Source organism: Myxine glutinosa, chromosome 7 (assembly GCF_964187855.1).
Source record: "Myxine glutinosa chromosome 7, kmMyxGlut1.1, whole genome shotgun sequence".
NCBI classification, from domain to species: domain Eukaryota; kingdom Metazoa; phylum Chordata; class Myxini; order Myxiniformes; family Myxinidae; genus Myxine; species Myxine glutinosa.
Genome location: NC_136267.1, coordinates 142,364,125 through 142,386,164, shown reverse-complemented (window position 1 = coordinate 142,386,164; position 22,040 = coordinate 142,364,125). Strand labels below are relative to the sequence as shown.

Genomic DNA, 22,040 nt, shown 5'->3' with positions numbered 1-22,040 from the left:
TAGAAAAAGAAACAATTGAAATTAAAAAGACGGGAGAGAAAGTGAACAAATCATGGGAGAAAGTTATGGAACACGCGCAGAGTCTGTGTTTGCACCGTGATGCCGTGCTTGCTAACCCCAATAAAAGTTTGCAGGTGCTGGCGAAGAAGGCGGAGAAAAAGGTCCCCAAGGTGAGTAAAAATGGCACGAATGTGTTTGGCGCGAACGGGTTATTGGCGCGCTTGGGAGAGAAGCGAGACCCGGGCGTTCGCGAAGGGGCCATTGTGCGGTGTGAGAGGGAGTGTGTACCCGAGTGTGTGGAGAGCGAGTGTGCACCGGAGTGTGCGAGGGCCGAGTGTGTAACGGAAGCGTGTGCACCAGAGTGTGCGATGGCCGAGTGTGAAAAAGAGAGCACACCGGAGTGTGTGTGGGAAAAGTGTGCGATGGCCGAGTGTGAAAAAGAGAGCACACGGGAGTGTGTGTGGGAAAAGTGTGTGATGGCTGAGTGTGAAAAAGAGAGCACACCGGAGTGTGTGTGGGAAAAGTGTGCGATGGCCGAGTGTGAAAAGGAGTGCACATCTGAGTGTGTGGAGGAGTGTGTGGAGGAGTGCATACCGGAGTGTGCGTGGGTAAGGTGTGCACCAGAGTGTGTGACACCGGAGTGTGTGAAAGGTTCGAGTGCGCCTGGGTGGTATGCACTGGAGTGTGAGCGAGAATGCACACCGGAGTGTGTGTGGGAGAAGTGTGCACCAGAGTGTGAAGAAGAGTGCACAACGGAGTATGTGGAGGGCGCGTGTGCGCCTGGTTGTGCTGTGATGGAGTGTGTGAGTGGCGCGTGTGTGCCTGGGTGTGCATCGACACCGACCGGGGTAGCGCGTAGTGGGACGGGTAGCATACACGAGCCCCCAGTGAGTTGTGTGCTGCAGGGACCGGAGGGGATCGGTGCGGCATCGGTCTCACAAGGACCGGTGTGCACGATTCGTGCCTCCGGCCCCCGCACTGCATGGTTGGTGCCGTATGGTGGCAAAGCCGATCGGTCGGGTTCAAGGGGAGGTAGGAGTTATCGGAGCCATGCACCCTGTCGGGTGCGGTGCTCCGACCGTGGCCGGTTGGGTCACCATGCGTGGGACCGCGAGGCCCTGCGCAGGGATGGAGCCCTGCACCTGGGCCCATCAATCCCTCCCCCCTTGGATCGAAAATGCCGGACGGACATCCCATACAGGCGACAAACCACCCGCATGGATCGCTCGGCCCTTCGAGGCCGAGCTGTGACAATGAACCTCCACATGGAGGGGCTCAGAGTGTAGAGGACTGTGAAGAGTGATGTACCCCCCGTGGGGGAATGGTAGTGTCACCATTACTCGCACAAGGGGGGCCCATGAGCATTAGTTTAGGGGGATGGCAGTGATAGGCACATGGGGGTGCCAGCAATGGTTGCCTCCATGGGGCACCGAAGCTAGCCGAGGGAGGGCTAGGATAATGGTAGGGAATTAGAAGACCTTAGAGACTAAGAGTTAAGCAGTGACACCTGAACTATAGAGGGGACGTAGAGAGTTTAGGTGGTTGATAAAGAACAGGGTGTGCTTAGTTTAAAGGGACGACGAGGGAAGTACGAGTTGTAGGGGAAATTATTTAGGTAGATGATGCTGTGTGTTTGTGGAATTGTGTTGAGATAAATGGAATTGGGTTGAGGTGTGTGAGAAATAAATGGTGTGCAAGATATTTGGTGTGGAATGATTGGAGAGGAGTGCATGGTGTGAAGGACTGAATGGGGGGGAGAATGGAACCCATTCACGGAAGCCCGGGGGGGGGGGGGTAGTGTAAAGCCAGGTAGAGGGCATAGGCAAAATTTGTATGGATATTGACACCTGTGGTGGGGGTAGGGGAAAAGTAGTGCTTTGTAGGGTGCATGAGTAATGAGTATGTGGAATGGCTGGGCGTGTGGCTTAATTGGTGCGTATGGTTATTGGGGCACTCCGCCACTGGTAGTTTGTTGGCCAGGTGAGGCCGTAGGTAGGCTCTGGGAGCTGGTTAGGGTAGTTGTTGAGTGGGACCCGAGGATCCCCGGAGAGGACCCGGGTTGCCCAATGCCAAGGTGGGCATCAGGGGGTAAGAGCCAGGGAGGCCCTTCCCCGATTAGGTAGTCGCGAGGAGCAGGTCAGCTCGGGTGGCGGCTTCAGTGGCGGAGGTGCGCAGGTAGTTGGACCTGCTGGTAGGGCCACATGACCCAGCCCCGAAATTGTGCGAGGGCACAGCTTGAAAATCCGTGGGAATGAGACACAAATTTGGAGGGCACCACAGTGTGGGCAATGGGAATTCGGGTTCTTCGAACCACATAGTTTAAAGAGGCCAATTGGCAGGGTACGACCCCGGGTAGAGTAAATGAGTAAATGTTAGTAGAGTAGTTAGGATGTGAGAAATCCCTTCGCACCATCCATAGCCAGTCACCGAAGAGGACGAGCTCCACACCAAGGCTCTGGAACTGTTTGAGTAGTGAGACGCATCATGACGTGAAGTAACATACTGTTTGTTCCATCCCTTCCTTCTTGGGAGGGATTGGGATATGGATTTGGAGATAGAGGGGGATATGGGAGACAAGACGTAGAGACAGATTCTAAATACAAGGGGGGCTAGGGTAGTGTAGCCAATGGTGGGGGGTACAGACGGTTAGGGACGAGCCTGCTCTGCTCACTCTTCCGCATCCCTCGCGCCGCACCACCTTGTTTTTCTGTGTGCCATTGCGTCCTTTCCTCTTGCTTGTTGTGCTTTGTCTCCCCCCCCGCCCCAGGACCATTTTGGAGGCCGAACTGTGCAGCACCATCGACCTGGCACCTTGCTGCCATAAACCACCTTTTGCTGCACCCTTGTTTCATCAGTGCAGCCGACCTGTGCAGCACCTTGTTTCCCAAACCATCTTGATCTTGCTGCCAAACACCTTTTGCTGCACCTTGTCACACTTAAGGACCACACGCCTTGTGGCCTCGCACCTCTGCTGTGCAACATCTTGCTGCAAAATCATCTTGCAGCTTCGGACCACTTGTTGAGTGGCATTGATGCCATGCAGTTGGACCACGTGAGAACGGCCCTGTTGGCCAATGAAAGCAAATAAAAGCATTTCTTTATTATTGTGTGCTAGGGATAAAGAAGTTCTGCAAGTTTAGATGGCTCTGATGCTTCAAATGGCCTGTATACCGGTCAGGGCCAGCCGGTTTTGATATACTAGGGCATGCCCGTACTATATATATATCTAAAATTATATCCCCCCCCCTCTATTTACATGGAATGGTTTGGTCCATTCGCAAAGCCAAAGGCAAAGCGAACGGCTTGCGAGTACGGTGACAATCCCCCCCCTCTATTTACATCAAATGGTTTGGTCCATTCGCAACGACCACAGAACCCCCCCCCCCCCCCTCTATTTACATGAAATGGTTTGGTCCATTCGCAACGCCAAAGCGAACGGCGAACGGCTAAATCGCCATAGCTCGGTAACTACTTGTCCGATTAATTTCAAACCTTGAAAAGGCACATCCTCGGGTCCCCAGCAATATACCTGGCAAGTTTCAAGTATATCGGACCGGTAGTTGTCGAGAAACAGCGGTCACAGACATACAAACATACAAACATACAAACATACACACAGAGATTACTGGAATTATAGATAGATGCACACAGAAGAAGCAAGATGCACTATGCAAGCAGGAAGTTCCATTTATGAGTGCTTCGTTGTGTTTCTCTCCCCTCCAATCTTCTCTTCCAAAAAGAACAGGTCCTGGGTCATAGCATTGTAAATAAAGTTAAGTTCTGTGCTTGTAAATATAAGAATGTGCCCACCGGCTATGTGTTTAGTTTGAAAATTCCGGAAATACTCAGGTAGTTGTGGGTGTGAAACTGTTAGATAGCTGCTCAACGCAATAGGAGGGACATATTTAGTGCTAAAACTGTCGCACACATGGGTCAGAGTAAATGCTCAGGGGAACCACACCTATGTGTCACATTAAAACGTAATATTAATTTTGCATGTCAGGCTCTCCCAGTCGTTCCCTTGGCGGGTTCGACTCGGGATGAGTCTGGTGAGAGAGGGGTGTAGTGTTGCGGTTTTGAGAATAAAGGACGACCCCCCCCCCACCCCCCCCCTCCCACCCCGTCTTAGGTAGATGCACCACAACATGTAGCCTCGCTGTAGTATAGTTATTTCTTGGTGAATGTAAGGTAGTCTCCTTTCCTGTGTTAGTTTTGCGTTGAGCAGGCCCGTGAGTAGGGCGGTCTTTGGGCTGGAAATGCCACGTGGTAGGCCTTCAACAAGTCTGGCAAGGCCGAAGGGAGGCGCTGCAGAGGGAGTGGCTGGTGAGCCGCCAATCAGAGCTCGAGGGGAGTGGCTCACCACGGCAACGGGAGGCGGAGCATGGAACATTCGGGTAAGGCTGGGGCGGAGCCATAAAACCCTGCTCCGAGCCCCCCGCCTCAGTTAGAGTTCGGAGTTCGCCTGAGTCAGAGTTGGAGTTGGAGTCGGGTCGAGGCATTGATTGAGTCAGAGTCGTGTGCACAGGCAGTGGAGTAAAGTTGAGCTTGAGAACGTGAGTGGAGCTGCAGAACGAGTGAATTGAACAATTGCTTATTATCGTCATTGCACACGAACTTGCCCCGTGCCCTGTGCTCTGCGCTGTATTAATCGCGCGTTCGGGAAGACGACCCGTTCCGGGCCACAGACGCGCGATGTCCTCCTGCCTGCCTTCTCCTGCATACGCGCCGTGACCGCCAGAGGGCCCCGCCGAGCGAGCTGTCCGGAGTGGACGACGCCAGGCGCGCAAACTTCTTTTCCTCTTCTCCCTGTGTGCATGAGTGGGCCCTGTGTCTGGGAAAAAGTAACATTGTTAAGCTTCTGCTCTGTGTCCCCTTTCCTTTATCCTGACCATTGTACATTGTGTAAATAAATCGTGTTATTCCTCTTATTTGACATTTCCTGTCCCTTCCATTAATTGGCCTCGCATGGTACAAATAGAACCACTCGAATCGGGTTCCATAAAAGTAACGGCACGAGTCACGTGATACGCACACCGCTCGGGCGTAATCGATTAGCGTGGCTGGTGCGAGGTCCGATCCCCGTTTTCGTAGCAGCGTGGGTCAAAGGTACGTGCGGCGTTGACCCGATACCCTTTCTCACGCTCTCTGCGGAAGTGGCGATTCGGCCTCGTGGACAGGAAGACCCAAGGGGAAAAAGGGGTTTAATCCCCCCTTTTGTAACTTGGACGGGCTTCAGGAGATCCACAACAAATTGGTGTCCAATATTACAATATTTTAGATAGGGCCCTCACTACTAGTAAATTCCAATATGGTGAATTAAAATTACCTTTTGATTACCTCCACCCACCTTTCGTGTTTATGTTTTCACCCCTATCTGTGTCTGTCTTTTTGTCTGCAACAGGTTGGGTGTGTGACAAGGATGAATTGATTCGATTTTGGTGAATATCCGGATACGAGAGTTTGAAATTTTTTAAAGTGATTGTTCACCATTGAGAAATGGAGCCAAAAACGATATACAGCATGATGTCTCAAAAAGATCCAGCTTCACTCATGCAATTTCCAATCCAGTCAACTACCTGTCCAACCACTCCGCAAGCCCTCACCTGAGGTAACAACCTCCTATGTGGTACCTTATCAAAGGCCTTCTGAAATTTTAAGTTATATTTCATCCACTGCCTTTCCCTCATCCACCCAATGAGAAACTGCTTCATACAATTCCAATAAATTCTAAACAAGACCTCCCTTTCATAAATCCATGCTGACTGCCTTTAATTAGTACGAATTTATTTCAGTGGTTCCTTATCCGAGCTATAAATCAATTCTCAATTTAAGTTTCTCACAACTGAAGTTAAACGAACAGGTATGTGGATCCGAAATTAAAAACACACCTGGAAACACTAGACGCAGCGTATAAATAACAGACAGCCAGACAAGCAAATATACTGAAACGCAAAAGAAACTTACCACTTGTTTGAAATGTAATAAAATTGTAACAGTTCAAAATAAAACAAACCAACAATTGCTAATTGAAACATTGGCATTTTATTGATGACATGTCAAGTTTTTGACCAAGATACACCATCTCATCAGTTTGTTCTACAGTACAGAACAGCACAGGGTGCAATGTCAGTCCCCTTTCAAGAGCGTGTGGCCACCATTGTTTTGGATACAGGCAGTGCATCGTCGGCGTATACTGCCTACCAGTCTTTGGATGGATTGCTGCTGGATTCTGTCCCTCTCAGTCCTCAATGTCTGAAGCAGCTCTGCCCGTGTCCTGGCCCTGCCAACTACGCGTCTCCCAAGCTCATCCCACAGGTGCTCTATGGGATTCAGGTCAGGGTAGAGCACAGGCCACTGCGTGGTGTTGATGTTCTCGCCTTGGAGAAATGCAGTGGTAAAGCGAGCAGCATGGGGACGAGCGTTGTCATGCTGAAAGGTTCTCAGTTCTGGGTGGTCTAGCAGGAATGGCAGCAGATGAGGTCGCAGGATGTTATCCACATACCGCTGGGCGTTAAGATTCCCATCCACAACCACCAGTGGCGCCCTGTACCGGCCTGATATGGCGGCCCACACCATCACACTTGGGCCACCCCACCTGTTGGCTTGACGCACGCAACAATCGGCATATCGCTCGCCAGTTCTTCTGCAGACACGCTCACGCCCATCGCATCAGGACTGTCCACACAGAACGTTGACTCATCGCTGAAAGCGACCTCGTTCCACTGCGCCAAGGTCCACCGCTGATGCTGCTGGCACCATCTCTGTCGGTTGCGGCGATGGGCAGCCGTCATCACGGGGCCTCTGTATGGTCTTCTGGCAGTCAGACCATCGTCATGCAGTCGTCTTCGTGCAGTATCATTGGAGATCCGTGGGTTTTCACGCCCCGGAGTTTCTGCCGCAGTGCCGGATGCTGGACGGAATCGATCCCGCAGGTGACTTCGGACCATCTGCCTGTCCTGCCTTGCAGTGGTGACTCTTGGCCTCCCTGATCGAGGTCTGTCATCTGCAGAGTTGTGGAGGGTGTCTCTGTCCACCAGGGCCGATATCGTCTGGTGTGAACAGCCAAGGCGACGTGCCACCTCACGGTAGCTCAGTACGCCTTGCAGCATGCCCAGGGCACGCTGCCGTTGATCCCTTGACAATCGTGGCATGTTGATTTAAATGCCCATTTTGCACTGGCCTTTTTAAAGCCAGTGCAATCATGCATAATGCATATATAATCATGAAAGTACAGTAGGCTAGGCTACAGCCAAGTACGTTGTACTTGTAGTTGTACTTGTACTGTACATTAATTTGAAATATCTCTTCGAATGTTTTTATTTTAAAATGTTTTTGTTATATCTCTTTTATTATCGGATATAAAGCAGTGTAAAAGTCAATATTTCCCCCTATATTTTAATTTCTGAGAAAAGCAAGAACATTGAGGTGGAACCCCAACGTAGCTAACTGTAATCGGATCATACACCTCAAATGGACGAGCATTAATTTTGGAGTGAATAGTTGAAGATGTTGCAATGGCTTTCTAAGTAATCAATAATTTGTGAATTATTTGTGTTTAAATGGAGCCAATTGCCTTATTGATGAGTATCCTAATTTTCAACGTTCATGATGTTGCGGTGTTGCGAACGTCTGTCGGTCCGGGTTCCTCACTATTAGAGAACGATAAAACTATTCACATGTTACCTCATCGAGAAATAATATCAGAGGGTAATTCGACCAATAATTAAAAAAGAAAAGAATTGTGATTTGTTTTGCTGTTAAGCGTAATGACGTCATTGCACGCCGAGTTGACGACGCGGCTCGCGATTTTCCGCGCCAAACGCGAAAGGACGTCAGATGGGGGTCCAATGCAGCAAACAGAGAAGACGTTGAGGTAATTACGCTTTCACTATACATGTACATTGAATCTTGCTCACCGAGTCGATGTTAAGCTGGGACGTTGAGAGCAGCAGCTACTCAGACATGAAGCAGGTTCAACATTTATTTTGTTTTGCTTTTGGGGTTTTGCGGGATGACGCACACACTGATGAATCAATCACCCTGCCTGTGAATCACCAGGATGACAGTTTATAGCTAGGTCGGGACGGGATTCAAACCTCGGCTTGACGGCTTCGACTTCGAGGCGAGTGTGCGCACCTCTAAGCTATCCATACCAATTAGTTGGAGCGTTTGATATATTATTTGATCACGATCATGGTCATATTGATATAATCATGATCATGTAGCGGTTACCGCTGGGTGTACACAATCGCCTTGCACCTACCAAGGACGCGGCCAGGGAGCAATCACCATGCCGGGCTCGTCCAGGCCGCCCGGACAGGCCCAGACGCGCCTCTCCCGGGCATGCCCGGACTCGCTGTTCCCGGGCACGCCCGGTCTCGTCTTTCCCGGGCTCGCCCAGGACACCCGGGCATGCCCGCTCTCGCCTTTCCAGGGCTCGCCCAGGACGCCCGGGCATGCCCGCTCTCGCCTTTCCAGGGCTCGCCCAGGACGCCCGGGCATGCCCGCTCTCGCCTTTCCAGGGCTCGCCCAGGACGCCCGGGCATGCCCGCTCTCGCCTTTCCAGGGCTCGCCCAGGACGCCCGGGCATGCCCGCTCTCGCCTTTCCAGGGCTCGCCCAGGACGCCCGGGCATGCCCGCTCTCGCCTTTCCAGGGCTCGCCCAGGACGCCCGGGCATGCCCGCTCTCGCCTTTCCAGGGCTCGCCCAGGACGCCCGGGCATGCCCGCTCTCGCCTTTCCAGGGCTCGCCCGGGCATGCCCGCCCTCGCCTTTCCAGGGCTCGCCCAGGATGCCCGGGCAGGTCCAGACTCGCCTTTCCAGGACTCGCCCTTGACGCCGGGCATGCCCGGTCTCGCTTTTCCCGGGCAAACGCTCCGGCATAATGTGTATATATATATTGCTGCCCGATAAACGGGCTTTTCAGAGTACCCGAATTTGATACGTGCAATAAAGCAACTCGGACGAATTTCCGTCTTTGGTCGCGTCAATCCTTCCGACTCACGTTGGAGCATAGCTCCTTCAATCATGTAGCGGTTGCCGCTGAACATATACAATCGCCTTACACCTGCCGAGGACGCAACCACGGAGCGATCGCTGTGCCGGGCTCGCCCAGACCGCCCGGAGACGCTCAGTCTCGCCTTTCCCGGGCATGCCCGGACTCGCCTTTCCCGGGCTCGTCCGGCCCGTCCGGCGACACCCAGTCTCGCCGTTCCCGGGCATGTCCAGGCACGCCCGGCCCGTCCGGCGACACCCAGTCTCGCCGTTCCCGGGCATGTCCAGACTCGCCCAGGTCTCCCGGACACGCCCAGTCGCGCCTTTTAAGGGCAAACGCTCCGGCATGAGATATTCGAGTGCTTGTATATAATGCTGCCCGATAAACGGGCTTTTCAGAGTACCCGAGTTGATTTGATGCAATAAAGAAACTCGGACGAATTCCAGCTTTTTGTCGCGTCCATTCTTTCGATTCGAGTTGGAGCACAGCTCCTTCATTGGTGACCTACTGACATGGACACGGCAGTTGCCCTCAAACTGCCTACCTTCTGGGAGGCTCACGCGGCGGTTTGGTTCGCCCAGGCGGACTCACAGTTCGCCCTGCGAGGCATCACCGCCGACGACACCCGCTTCCATCATGTGCTAGCAGCACTCGGCTCAGCCACCGCGGCCCGCGCCCTCAGCCTCCTCCAGCACCCGCCAGCCGCTGACAAGTACGGCGCGATCAAGAAGCTCCTCCTCGATGCTTTCGCCCTCTCATCGGCGGAACGCGCATGGCGCCTGCTCGACCTGCCCGAGCTCGGCGACACGCGCCCGTCCGAGCGAATGGATTACATGCTCTCGTTGCTCGGGGAGCACGCCCCGTATTTTCTTTTTCAAGAGCTGTTCCTCCGTCAGCTGCCTAGCCAGGTACGCCTCGCCCTGGCAAGCACGCAGATCACGGATCCCCGCGCCCTCGCCAGGGAAGCTGACAAGATCTCCTCGGCAGGCCAACGCATCGGGGCAGCGACCTGGAGCCCGCCGACGTCCGAAGCAACGCCCATGGCGCCCGAGCACCCGGCACGGTCGGCGGCCGAACTGCCGGCGCAATTGGTGGCCGCTACGCCGCGCCGACCGCCTCCAACATGACAACCGGGGCCTACATCTGACCAGGCGTGGTGTTACTACCATGCCAGGTTCAGACAAAAGGCCCGGACATGCCGACCCCCGTGCACTTTCGGCAAGTCGGGAAACGGCCGGGCCGGCGTTCATTACCAGCCATGAGCGCCGGCCACACGGGCAACTTACTTTTTATCAGGGACAAAGCGTCCGGACGGCGCTTCCTGTGTGACACCGGCGCCCAACTGAGCATCATACCCGCCTCCGATCAGGACAGGCAGTCCGCGGTTTGCGGCCCCTCCTTGGTGGCAGCCAACGGATTGGCCATCCGCACCTTCGGCCCGCGCAACGTCACCCTCTGCTTCAGCAGCCAGCGCTTTCATTGGACTTTTGTGACCGCAAGCGTGCCCATGGCTCTGCTGGGCGCCGACTTCCTCTGCGCACACGGGCTGCTGGTTGACGTCAAACGGCGTCGCCTCGTCAACGCCGAGACCTTCAGCTCCCTGGCATGCACGTGGAGCAGCTCCGCGCCGACCGAGCTAGCATGCGCCCTCCCGGTGGCGAACGAGTTTGCTCGCCTGCTCGCGGAGTTCCCGGCCCTCACGCGGCCGACGTTTTCGGCCGTCGCAGTACGACATGGTATCGAGCACCACATACCGACTACGGGCCCGCCGGTCTACGCCAGAGCCCGCCGCCTCGACCCAGCCAAGCTCGCCGTGGCCAAAGCCGAGTTTGACGCTTTGGAACACCTCGGCATCGTACGGCGCTCCGATAGCGCATGGGCTTCGCCAGTACACATCGTACCGAAGCCGGGGGGCGGCTGGCGCCCATGTGGCGACTACCGCCGCCTTTACGACGTTACCACCCCGACAGGTGTCCGATCCCGCACATTCAAGACTTCTCCGCCCGTTTGGCAGGATGGGTCATTTTTTCGAAGATCGATTTGATACGGGGATACCACCAGGTACCTGTCAGGCCGGCCGACGTCCCAAAAACGGCCGTCATCACGCCGTTCGGCTTATTCGAATTCCTTCGAATGCCATTTGGCCTCAAGAACGCGGCTCAGGCGTTCCAGCGCTTGATGGACGGCGTGCTGCGCGACCTGCCGTTCCTCTTCGTCTACCTGGACGCATCCTCGTCGCCAGCGTGTCCCGGGCCGAGCACCTCCTCCACCTCATCTGCAGCGCGGCATGTATCTCATCTGCAGCGCGGCACGTATCTCATCTGCAGCGCGGCATGTATCTCATCTGCAGCGCGGCACGTATCTCATCTGAGGTGGGGGCGTCTCCCGTGGGTTATATAAGCCCCACCCTTGAACCTTCGCGAACCTCGTAGATCGTTCTCTCTCCGCCCTCTCAAGCCAAACCCCTTCGTGCTGGATTGGTTGAGCGGGGCCGACTCACTCCTCCTTCCTATGACGAGGTGCGGAGACACGCCTTTCTTCTCCGAACCGACCGCGTGCTCAATGGAGTCCATTTGCGGCGAAAACCATCCAAACCTGACACTTTGAAGATGGGACCTAATCTTATTTAATTCGGTGCAATGGAGAGTCGACTATTGGGAAACACAGCCTTAAACTACATAGAATAAGGGAATAACTATTTAAAAGGATATATGGTGCCCTGCGTGTATGTTTATGGAATTAACTAAGAGGACGACCTTCGACCTTTCTTTACATTACGAAGGGTGACATTTACACACAACCAACCATAATTCTCAAATTCGTTACACTTTCTCAAATTCGTTACAATATATAATTACCGTAAATTTCGGACCATTGAGCGCATCGTTATATAAGCCGCATCCCCTAATTTTTTTTTTTTTTTTTTTTTTAACTGGAATTTAAACACACACAAGCCGCACTGGTTTATAAGCCGCAACCATTTATTAACCACAAAAAGTGAGAAACTCGACAGCCACAGAAACTTGTCAGACGCGCGCAAAGCACAAATTCAATCACGGTTGCCTTTTTTGTTTACAGTCCGATTGAGAGGTAGGTCAAAGGTCAGAGGGACCTCATCCATATTAATTATGTCCTGCGGAGCAATGACGTTCTCTGCTATTTTCTCCTGCGTGTAGTTCCGAAAGTTTGCGATTTTTTCTTCGAAGTCAGGAGGGAGTTGTTGACAGAGAGTCGTTCGTGCTCTGACAGAAAGACCTTTGCGTTTCATAAATCTGAAACACCATGACTGCCCGCCCTGAAATTCTTCTATTTTCTTTTCTGCAGCGATCGATCTTGCTTTGAGTCTAATCTGAACAGTAGAAACACCCCGACCATCCACTCTCTGTGTGTTAACCCAGTCTTCAAGTTCGTCTTCCAGTTCGGGCCATCGGCATTTCCTACCTCTGAAAGCCTTTGTTGACTTTTTGCAGCGAGAAAGTTCGCCCCTCTGCTTTCTCCAACGTCTGATCATGGATTCATTCACTCCAAGTTTATGAAAATTCCATAAACAAGCCGCATCGTTATTTTAGCCGCAGAGGTCAAAGTTGAGGGAAAAAGTTGCGGCTAATAGTCCGAATTTTACGGTATATATATATTGTTACGTGCTCCTCCCCAAACCCCGGTCACGGTGTACCTCCGAGCCCAGAGAGGAGTCACGGCAGAAAAATGTGTTATTCTGTATGTCAAAGATCAATGGTGAAACCACTCCAATTGTTACCAACAAACAAGTATTGTATTAAAGTCACACAAGAATAACAGTATAAGAACAATAGTAATCAATTGTACAACCAATATATATTTCCTATGATGGTACCATCAGTTTTGTACAATATAACTCACTGTGCTCCAAGTGAGCGAAAAGAACATCCCCAATGTCTCTTTCCCGGCTTCAAGCCAAAGTCGATCCGCTCCAGTGATTGTCAGAACGATGTCTAATCGAGACCAGAATCCCGTTCGGATGACAGTCACAGTCACGCTGCCAAAGTTGTGCAAAGATGCCCTCAAGGCGACTGGGAAATCCCACCCTCGGGTATGGACGTTCCACGGCTCCCAATCGGCGAACGGCAGATTTCCCATTCAAAAGCCACGTTACACACACACCAGGTTAACAAAAGTAAAACTCACACCCAAGTGATCAATTCACGTGAGCAACAATAATTAATATTCCCCAAAATAAAGCAACAAAACTTCCAAAGAACCTACAGAAATTTCCAAAGTTAGTTCACTCTGGATAAAGCATCAGCAACGACATTGTCCCTGCCCTTTACATGCTCAATTTCCAAGTTGAACTCCTGCAAAGCCAAACTCCATCTCATCAACTGATTTTTATTTTTCATTTTTTTTGAATGAAGGTTAAGGGGTTGTGATCAGTGAAGACTTTTATAGGAAAGGTAGTAGTTCCCAGATACACCTCATAATGCTGAAGCGCTAGCAGGAGAGCAACGGTCTCTTTTTCCACAGTGGCATAATTTGCCTGATGTTTGTTAAACTTTTTGGAGTAGTAGCACACCGGGTGATCCACTCCATCCTCATCTTCCTGTAATAGAACTGCCACAGCCCCCACATCACTTGCATCAATGGCCAACTTGAAAGGTGCTTGAAAATCCGGGGCTGCTCGGACAGGAGAGCTCATTAATATTGCTTTGACGTGGGCAAAGGCAGCCTGACATTTGTCATCCCAAACAAACTTGGTCTCTTTCCTCAGCAAATTAGTTAAAGGGGCTACCAACATCAAACAACAACCTGCATTTTAAGGCCATTTTCCATGCTAGAGCGGGGGTTAGCCTTGCGGTCCCCATGACAATCTTCTCCATTTTGCCCTATTTTCTGCATCTCTCCTTGTTAACCCCCTTGCCCGCATTTCTTCTTCCACCATCTTTAGCCAAGTCTTTCTCGGTCTTCCCCGTCCTCTACTTCCTTCTACATTCATTTCCATCACTCTTCTCAACCAGTCACTTTCATCCTTCCTCAACACATGACCAACCTATCTCAACCTGTTCATCTTCACAGCATCAATCACAGGCTCTATTTCCATCATCTTTCACAATTCATCATTTGTCTTCCTCTCTCTCAACGATACTCCGCATATCCATCGAACCATTCGCATTTCCACCCTTTCCAGCCTTCCAGTTAAAGGGGCTACCACATCAGAAAAATTCCTGCAGAACCACCGGTACCAACCAGCCATACCCAAGAATCTCATAAGTTCCTTCTTCCCTTTTGGAACTTGGAAGCGATCAATGGCTTCTATCTTGGCTGTCACCGGTTGCACCTGACCCTGACCTACTACATGGCCGAGGAACACCACCTGTGCCTTTACAAACTCACTCTTAGATAAGTTGATGGTCAACCCTGCCTCGGTCAGTTTCTTGAAAAATGCCTGAATTTGTTTAATATTGTTGTGGATATGAGGATTGTGTTTTTTTATTGTTTTATTGTGGACCCTCCTTCCTCCAGTTGTGTATAAAGGTCAAAGGGCGTCCCGTAGTTAGGTCATATACAATCACGTTTAGCCAATCATAGATTCCCTGCTTGTTGGTAGTTATTTCCTTATTCTGTGTATTAGGCTAAGGCTTTGTCTTCCATTAATTGACACTCCATTGCACCAAATTCAAATAGATAGATCCCCTTTCATTCCCAAAGCCCCATTCCCAAAGCCTCGATTGCCAACTGCATTCGCCGCAGCTGCTGGGCGGTTTTCACCGCGACTCCATTAGCCACGAGGTGGGCTCGGAGAAGAAGAGGGAGGAGCCGCCGAATCCAGGGCGTGGCCCGCCGATCGTCATCAAGGGTGGAGCCAGAGAGCCCGTGCCCACCAATCAGGGCCGAGGCGACCTCACCGATGGGCGTGTCCTGGAGGCCGGCGGCTTGATCGCCCGAGGGAGATACAAGCGCGCGCGGAAGCCTTTGAGATGAGTTATGAGTGGGAGTCCAAGGTGGTTGCGTTTGAGAGAAGAGTCCAGACGAGCTTGGTAAAGGCAGAGGAAGGGATCCCCACGGAGAGTTGCGCCCGTTAAGAAGTTGGCTCCACCAGCAGTTTGGCTCCACCAGCAGTTGGCTCCACCAGCAGTTTGACTCCACCAGGCAGCTTCGACCCATTACCCCGCGGGAACCAGATTGCGGTGGCATCGGTGGCCGTCGAGGTCTAGCCCGACGTCCCGTGCGGGATCAAGCCCGAACCATCTGCCCCAGCTGAACCTTCCCATTCCTCCTTCCAATCATTCCTGCCTGCAAATTCCCCATTCGTGTGAGTCCGTCTTTGTTTGTTCTGTCTTGGGGTATAAGTTAAGCCTGTGTAGATAAGCTAGCATTTCACTGTGTCTCCTTGATTCCTTCTGTCATTATTTTATTATCTTTCCTTCTTCCTTGGTTTCTTTTGGTCCTGTAAATAGTAATAAATAATAGTCGTAGTTCAAACCTTTTTGCCTTCGTCCTCCTCTTCTTCACATCCGTGTCGTCTTTGTCTTTTCCCTCATTGAATATCTGTGGCACGATTTGGCCAACGTTTCAGGATCGGGTCTAGTCTTGGTAAACGGCTCACGCCGCGGTTCGCTTTGCTCGGCGCAACATCCATTGCGCTGCGGTCGTGAGCGGGGGGTGTTCCTTCGCGTACCGGGAAGCGCTGGTATTTAGGTCATAGGACTTGTGGGCCTAAAACCCTATCCAGCGCCGACCGGGCGTGGCGTCATACCCCCGGGACCACGTCGGTCAGTAACAGATGAGGGGCTTAATCCCCCCTCGAAGGGGAACCATAGGCCGACGTCGGGTTCCGCAACAATATGATCTTCCATGGTCATAGTGTGGATGATGACATCATCCAGATAAGCCTCCACCCCCTCAAGGTCTGCAATAAGCTTATTAATCAGCCATTGAAATGTAGCAGGCCCATTTTTCAATCCAAAGGGAAGAACCTTGTACTGATACAACCCATTTGGTGTGACTAAAGCCGAGATTTCCTTGGCTCTATCGATAAGAGGAATCTGCCAATACCCTTTCAGCAAGTCAAATTTAGTTACAAATTTAGCTGGGCCTATTCTATCAATACAGTCATCAATCCTCGGGATGGGATATGAGTCGGTCTTGGTCACTGCATTAACCCGTTTTAAATCCGTACAACAGCGAAAACTGCCATCGGGTTTTGGAACCAACACACATGGTGAGCTCCATTCACTGCTGCTTGGTTCGATTATGTCATTCTCCAACATATACTGAACCTCCTTCCGAAGATACTCCATCTTCACAGGGTTCATCCGATAGGGGTGTTGCTTCACAGGAGTGGCTTCCCCCACCTCAATATCATGATATACCAGGTCAGTACGACCAGGTACATCTGTGAACAAATGTGCAAATTCAAAGATTAGGCTGGATAGTTGTCCTTGTTGTTCCCTCTTCAAATGACCTAATTTCTCATCTAAATGACTCAACACTTCTGTGTTCGTCAATCGTTGACAAGCCTGGTCATCAAAGTTATCAAACTTCACACCGGCGTCAACCTCTGGATTATCTTGCACCCCGACTACAGGCATGACAGGTGAGACAGGAACCATTTCTTCCACAGGCTTCCTCTCATAATATTTCTTCAGTCGGTTGACATGACACAGCTGCCGCTTTTTCCGTCGGTCGGGAGTTGTCACCACGTAATCTGTTTCATTAACCCTCCTTTCGATTGCATAGGGACCAAAATATCTAGCCTGTAGTGGCTGACCTGGAACAGGAAGCAACACTAACACTCGGTCCTCAGGACTGAAATTTCTTATCTGAGATTTCTTGTCATGTCTCACTTTCATTTTATCCTGTGTCACTTTCAAGTTTCTTCTCGCAACTTCACAAGCCTTTGCCAATCTGTGCCGAACCTTTGACACACACTCTACCACTGTTGACTGTGACTCCTCCTGTAGCCACTGTTCTTTCACCAATTTCAATGGTCCGTGCACTGCGTGTCCATACACAAGTTCAAAAGGACTGAACCCCAATGACTCCTGAACAGATTCCCTCGTAGCAAACAACAATAAGGGTATTCCTTCATCCCAATCCTTGTCACATTCAAAACAATACATTCTGATCATATTCTTCAATGTCTGGTGAAACCTTTCCAAGGCCCCTTGGCTCTCGGGATGGTAAGTACTTGATCTTACTTGCTCCACTCCCAACAGATGTACCACTTGCTGAAAAAGTGTTGACATGAAATTGGAACCCTGATCAGACTGGATGACCTTAGGTAGGCCAACCAAAGTGAAAAAAATAATCAAGGCCTTCGCAATAACTGCCGCAGTAATTTTTCTAAGAGGCACTGCCTCTGGGAACCTTGTGGAAGCGCACATGATGGTCAGCAAATACTGATATCCAGCTTTAGTTTTCGGTAAAGGGCCTACACAGTCAATAATGACTCGGCTGAATGGCTCTTCAAAAGCTGGAATGGGTTTTAAAGGTGCGGATGGGACTTTCTGATTAGGTTTTCCCACCAGCTGGCAAGAATAGCAAGATTTACAGAACTCCGCTACATCACGTCGCAATCCTGGCCAGAAAAAATGTACCAATATTCTGTCACAGGTCTTGTTCACTCCAAGGTGCCCGGCCAAAGGTGTCTCATGCGCCAAACTCAATATCTCCTTCCGGTACAGCGGCGGCACCACAATTTGGTGATGAACTTTCCACTCATCGTTTGCTGGCACCTCCGGTGGTCTCCATTTTCTCATGAGTATTTCCCCTTTCATGAAGTAACCAACAGGTATCTTCATAGCCTCTTCCTCTGTAACGGCTTTATCCATCAAACTCCGGATCTCCGAATCCCCGTGTTGTTCTTCAACAAGTCTCTTTCGGACCAGCACCGTTTGCTCAACCTCGCTCCCAGATGTCTCCAACGGACACTCCATTTCCTCTTTGGTTCCAGATGCCACCTTTTCCTTAAGTTCCTTGATGTCACTCCCTTTCCTATTACCTCTTTCAGAATTTTCCTCCAATACCTCTAAGGAACCCAAATCCACATCGCCTTCCTTCTCCTCTTCAGAGCGCTTCCTACCCATAACACGAGTCACTGCACAAGATGGAAAGATACCCGGAATCTCCTGCTTTAACTGTGCGGTGTTGTTTTCCATACTGGGCTTTTCAACCAACATTGGGTTACCAGAAACTCGACCACCGGCAAAATCATTCCCGATAATAAAGGAGATTCCCTCTACAGGAAGAGTGGCTTGTAAACCTACGGTGACTGGTCCTGACACCAAATCAGACTTTAAATGGATGACATGAAGAGGAGCTTTAACATAGCCACCAACCCCCTGTAAGAGAACACTAACCTCCGTGGCCGTCTTCTCCGACAATGGAAAAATGCCCTCAAGCATCAAACATTGATGTGCTCCTGTGTCCCTCAATACCCTAACAGGTCTCTGGTTAGTCAAGTCTCCATCCAGTGACACAAACCCCTCTGAAATAAATGGTTTGTAACCCTCTTGAACAAGGTCGTTCTGTGATGGCTTAACTTTGGCATGGGAACTTTCACAAGGCACTGTCCTCCAAGGACGATTTCTCGCATTGGACAATGCATTCGGAGTTGTACTAGTTTGACTCCGCTCCTGATTTTGCCTTTTCAGGGCGTAACATTGGGACATCAAATATCCAGGTTTCTTGCAAAAAGCGCAAGTAGGCCCGCAGGAAAAACTCGTGGTCTGCCTCGGGCGCCCCGGAAGATAAGTCTGTCTTGGAACTGTAGTCTTCTGATCCCTAAAAGTCACGGTATCAGATTTGTCCCCATAGTCATCTCTAGGCCGCCTCCATGAATATTTGTTCTCCACACCTGATTTACCATAACTCCCCTGGTTAACTCTAGGTGGGAAGTTAGGTTTGTGGAACCCCATCCGGTGTGTCAAGGCATAGTCATCTGCCACTATTGCTGCCTCATATAACTCCGGTACCTTTTTTTCATCCAGATGCACTTTAATGTCCACGTGGACACACTGTTTGAATTCCTCCACCAAGATCAATTGTCGTAAAAGGTTGAAGTCTTTCCCAATCTCCTTCGAGTCACACCACCTGTCAAACATGGTTTCCTTCATTCTGGCAAACTCCACATGGGTCTCACTCTCCCTCTTCCTGGCATTCCTTAATTTTTGTCGGTAAGCTTCAGGGACCAATTAATAGGCTTTGAGAATGGCTTTCTTCACTATCTCATAATCTGCACATTGGTCTATCGGTAAAGCTGAATAGATATCTTGAGCTTTACCCACCAGAACACTTTGTATTAACATAGTCCAGGACCCCACAGGCCATTTTAACATTTGAGCCACCTTCTCAAAGTGTAGAAAGAACTTGGCTACCTCCTTTTCATTAAAGGGTGGTACCAGCCTCACATGCCTACCAACATCCCAAGAGTTCTGACTGGTTGTCGAACTAGCCGGCATGGATACTACTTCTCTCCGTTCCCCCAGTAATTCAAGCTCCTTGAGTTCCCTCAAGTTCCTTGTTCCTTGTTCCTTGTTCCCAAGTTCCCTCTGATACTCCATGTCCTGTTCCTTTAACTCCCTTTCGGCTCTCCTTTCCTCTCTTCTTTCCTCTGCTCTTCTCTCCTCGAGTTCTCGTTCCTGTTCTGCTCTTTCCTTTTCCGCTTTCCATTCCAACTCTTTTAACCTTTCCTGGCTCTGCAGTTGCATCTCCATTTTCCGGAGCTCCACATTTCCTTTTTCCTATGGTAACCAATCGAAGGCTACCTCTTCCCATGTTCCTTGTCCCTCTAGAGATTCTACCACCAATGTCTGAATCTCTGCTTTCTTCATACTAACTCGGACCTCCAAGTTACAATATTTAGCCAATATCATGAGTTCCGATCTTTTTAACGCCTGGAACTGTGCCTCGTTAGGGGACGTCACAAACTTTTCTACGTCAAACACCATGGTGACCATTAGTTAGCACCTGTTAACCTTCACACAAAAATTTCAAATTTTTAGAAAAATTTGGGAATGTTAGAAAATTCCAAATTTGGGAATTTTGGGAATGTTAGGGAATTCAATCCTGGACGAGCCCCCAATTTCTGTTACGTGCTCCTCCCCAAACCCCGGTTACGGTGTACCTCCGAGCCCCGAAAGGAGTCACGGCAGAAAGATGTGCTATTATGTGTGCCAATGACCAATGGTGAAACCACACCAATCAACCGTTACAAAACCAAAATGTTGTATTAATCTCACACAATAATAACTACTTGCACCAGTACAATATAACTTCAATTGCACAACAAATACCATATAATTCCTATGATGGTACCACCAGTTTCTTAACCCAGTAACTCACGGTACTCCACGTGAGCGAAATGTAACACCCCCAAAGTCACTGTCACGGCACCAGGCCAAAGTCGATCCATGCTCCTGTGATCACAAGAAAAAGGTCGTATTGAGACCAGCACCCCGGATGGCTGACAGTCGACGCTGCCGAAGAGCCGCTGGGTGGGTGTCGGGCCGACGTCGGTCAGGCAAAGGTTCACCCAAAAGGCGACTGGGAATTCACACCTTCAGTTCACCAGACAAGGATGCTGATATGAACAAGCAGCGGCTCCTCAAGCGGAAAACCGCAAATTCCCAAACGAAATCCACGACACACACACGCGAACCAGGTTAACGGCTGGTGCGCGGTGAAAAGGCTGGAGTGAGGTGAAATGCCGGACGGGCCCGTAATGGAGGCGTACCTGCTCTCCAACAATGATTCACTTTTGGAATCAACCGCAAAACCCATCACGCAGGTTTATCTGCCACAGCGATAACGACTCTGTCACAGGAATCCCTTTCCCGGGGAAACCAATATTCGCTCGTGACCAACATTCGCCAGCGTCCGCTCGACACCTCCAAGCAGATCGGCCTTTCTTTCCCGATCTCACTTGAGCCGCTTCTTCTTCCTCCTCTTCCGGTTTCTCCCGGTCCATTTCATTTTTCTTTTAAAACACTAATTTTTACTTTTGAAGACAGTTATCGCCATTTCACTCAAACTATAACAATAATAGTACATGGAACTAAAAATGCTTCCAGTGGATGAAAACCACAAAGACGGAAGTGACGAATCCGTAACAGAAGATGCACGTAAACGTCTTTGCGTAGCTACGCTGAGAAGGGGTTTATGGGTAACCATAACCTGCAGAGGCTCGCATAGGGGTCGACCTGCACACCTACAAAATCTCAACAGCGTGCCGCGTGTAGCTGTGGTCATGTGCGTCAAACAAACGCTAATTGGTTGATCAGGGAAGTATATCCAGTAGCATCGGGGGTTGGGCCCAGACCCAAAACAGAACTAAAACAAAGAACCAAAATATTCAAACGGAATGTTTACACTTTTACCGGAGGTGAAAACGGTTTTCCGTTTCTGGGTTCTTCTTCGTTTTCTGTACATTCTTTAATTTTAGTAAATGCGACACTGCCCCGTAGTACACGCGTTAACGTCACGTGCAAGTATGTTGGCAAACACCCATGCGGACGTCTGTGGGCGACACCTGTGCATGTTCGCAGACTCGCAGATGCAGAAGCATAAATCAGCCTTAACACAGAAGAGGAGTTCTGTGTTGATGCGTTATTCTGTATTGTCTTGCAGGGATGGACGTTGAGTTTGGATTGCATGGTTTTGGGCTTCCTGGCATCACAATCCATTTGGTGGAAGTTCATTTTTGCTTGCCGTGCCATAGCTATGACGGACGGACGCATACGTCCGTCCGTTATAACCTTTAGTTACCGTGATGGCTTTTCATTACCACCAGAGTCTAATCGTCAATAGGAGAGATGCTGCTGCTCTCTGCCTAGCAGAGGGATTGTTGTACCGTCGGATCCCGCTATTCACGGGGGATACATTCCTGGAAAATACCACAAATTACGAAACCGCGAATGGCGGGGCATTGTTTCAATGGAAAAAAGGGGGGGATAGGTTCCCGAGTCGTGAAAACCTGCGAATAGAGAGGACAAACCACGAATGGTGAGGCAAAATCCGCGAATGGTGACACAAATCCCGAGAATGTCGACGATAATCCACGAAGGTCGATGA

The 22,040-nt window shown here is 50.5% G+C and overlaps 1 protein-coding gene across 6 annotated transcripts in view; it reads left to right on the top strand.

The window, feature by feature from the left end:
- Nucleotides 1-7,762: 7,762 nt before the first annotated feature.
- PMS1 (PMS1 homolog 1, mismatch repair system component) overlaps nucleotides 7,763-22,040 on the top strand; it is an 88,957-nt gene continuing 74,679 nt past the window's right edge. For 4 of the 6 annotated variants that reach the window (XM_078782373.1, XM_078782376.1, XM_078782372.1 and 1 more), the window contains exon 1: nucleotides 7,787-7,873. The gene's annotated coding sequence lies outside the window, so the exon portion shown is untranslated. Of the gene's footprint in view, nucleotides 7,874-22,040 lie in introns of all 6 variants that reach the window. The other 2 variants (XM_078782374.1, XM_078782375.1) reach the window with 2 other exon arrangements.